Raw genomic sequence first — 3,012 nt, 5'->3', positions numbered from 1 at the left:
AGCTATTTTGAAATGAGCATTTTTCCGAGTATTTTTTTATCTAATAGTTTTTGTGAAAAAAACCTCAATTTTTTCGAAGACACCAAATCGATACGATACAGATACAGATTTTCGAATACTTGAGAAAATTTTTTATATGTACAGTCCAGACTCGATTATCCGAAGGCCTGGGAAAAATTTCACTTCGGATAATTGAATTACGAAAAAAAATATTTGTTTCGTTGTCCAATTTGTGATTGTCGAGCTTAAGTGTGAACAATTAGGGTGTAATATCAAAACCGATTTTCCAGCACAGCACTTTTTCAGTTCCTTTTGGGGTCCTCAACAACTCCCCAAAGTTTGGAACCTATTGGTTTAGTCCTCACTTTGCGCAAAGCGATTCAATTTTCCATATAAATTTGTATGGGGAAAACCATTTTTTTGGATTTTGATATTTAACAATTCGACGTTTCATGCTATATCAAAACCGGACTCATATTTGGATGCCCTGGAAGGTGCTCTACAATTTTGCCGAAGAGAGTATGGTGCTAACTTGCTCCTAAAAGAAGATATAGCGTCCTCAAAACTCGTCTAAAACGTGATTTTCGAGCAAAAAACACGTTTTAGACGAGTTTTGAACACGCTGTATCTTTTTTTAGGGGCAAGCTAGCACCATACTCTCTTCGGGAAAGTTGTAGAGCACATTCCAGAACATCTGAATATGAGCCCGGTTTTGATATATATATCAAATGCATTTTTTTATTTAAAAGGCAATCAAATATTCAAATTTGACTAAAATGGGGTCGCAGAACTCAAGTTTGATGTTAAAAATAAGAAAATAAAAAATATGAAAAAAAAAATTTGGTCGTAATTCGATTATCCGAAGTCCCCACAAACCTTCGGATAATCGAACTTCGGATAATCGAAACTTCGGATAATCGAGTCTGGACTGTACATTAGGATGACAAGAAAAAATGTTTAAAAAATGGAAAATCTGTCTCGATTCCTTATGCTAAAATTGATCGCTATTGATCGTTGCAATTTGCATGGGAAAATCGCAAAAATGAATGGGCAAAAGCAAAAATTTCAAAATTCCACCAAAAGGTGGTGGTATATGTGTCGCCTCATTGTCAAGTGTGAGATTCTTATGTAAAACTTTACATCAAAAAACTTTGTCGAAGACCGCAAAACGATCCAAGTTATTCCTAAAGAGTTATTAGCGATTAAAAGTAGACTTTTTTGTATGAAAAGATTTATTTCACTTTTCTTCACGATCTATAGCGACCCTTAAACCTTTACCGATTTGGCACAAAATTTGCATAGTTACTTATTTTTCGAGTCAGAATGTATCCCTGATGTCCATTTTTTTATTGTCACCCTAATGTACAGCTACCAAAATTGTATGGAGCCTTGTATGGTTGAAACAAAGGCACAAAATAGTTTGTTTTGTTCAAAAAGGCCACTAAAAAGTTTGAGCCAAATTTAAAAAAAATCAAACAAAATCCGGTTCTGATAGGTGATTTGACCAAATGAAGGGCCCCCACAAAGTTGTAATCAAATAAAATAACTCCTGAAATCAGTCTATTTCATAGTGCATTTGAATCCTCGGCGTCAAGAAAAATAAAAATAAATGCAGCCGCCCTACTGCGTTGGGGATTCTGAGAACAGATCAAGGGAGGAAGGATGCGTGGACATACCGTACCAAACGCTCCATTTTACAGTTTGTTATGTGCTGTGCATAATCACCTCTATGGTATCGCGATACAAAATTGCTGCATTTTTGTTATCTTAAACCATATAACGTTGATTTCTCCAGAACTAAACAATTCAATAAATCCCCTAAAATTGAGCTTTCTGAATCCCTCTAAAACCACACATGCCTGCAACTCTACGAAACTGCTAACCAAAATGCAGCTAAATCTCCTTTTTTTTTTTGAGAGCACCGAATTGTCTGCATCTCCTCCACCCTTAGAGTTCCGTTCCGCAGCGCAACATTCCTGAGGCAACGAATTTTGATCGAAATCATCATCACTATTCAAAAGACGAATCACTCATCCCTCCACTCCGGGTACTCAGATGTTCGTTCCCAGGACCACAACCGAAAGCGATTCTCGACTTATATAAATGCATGCTGGTTAGGGTGACTGGAAATTTTTAAACTACTTTTTATGTTCTACTAAATATTTTATTTGATTAATTTTTTAAAAAAGTTTTAAAATTAAAACAATCTGGCAACCCTGTTTCCCTTGTAGTTTATCCAAGAGGTACGACCACACTACTCTCCAGTCTCAAGAACCCCAACCTAAACCGCATGACCGTGCTGCCAAACATCGGCGGGGCATTCTTCGTGAATGTTTGTGCAGAATCCGGTCCGGTATTTGATGCAGACCCCGAAACCAGCAGCGCTTTTCCAATCAATATCCAACGGCGAATGTTAACAATATCCGTGCGAGTGAACGAGCAGCAATTTTGGACTCGAGCTCTGTCTTTCTCCCGCAAAACGGCGATGCTGTCACCATATCGCGCTGGCGATGGCAACACTGGTTGGTGAAATTTGAGGTTATGTTAAGTGCTCATTTAAATTTGAGTTATATCAAACTTTTTGTTTTTTGGCAAGGTAAAACTTGGTAATTTTGTTCATCTAAAATAAAAATCATTAAAAAAACTCATGATTCAGTGTAAATTGTACGAAAAAGGCCCTCAAGTCACATCAGGAGAAAGGACAGGGTTGTCAAAGGAAAAGGGGATAGGGTGGTTATTCATGATGGGAAACATGAGCTGGAAGACGAGGAGGGGATGGAACAAGAATTGTTGACGAAACCCGAGAAACGTGATAACAAGACGGACGAAACTGGGTCAGCTTGTTTAAACATTAAGAAAATAGAAATTCATCACAAGTTTTTCGTCCCGTTCGTCTCGTATGGGGGGCCACTATAAGCCACTTTGGGTGATGATAGAAGAGGGACGACAGTCTTTTTTTATCCGGAGACAGCACGAAGCTTAGGGTGGTGGGTAAGGTGGGAAAATGCTGAC

The sequence above is a fragment of the Culex pipiens genome, chromosome 3 (assembly GCF_016801865.2).
Source record: "Culex pipiens pallens isolate TS chromosome 3, TS_CPP_V2, whole genome shotgun sequence".
NCBI classification, from domain to species: domain Eukaryota; kingdom Metazoa; phylum Arthropoda; class Insecta; order Diptera; family Culicidae; genus Culex; species Culex pipiens.
This window is presented reverse-complemented; position numbering follows the sequence as displayed.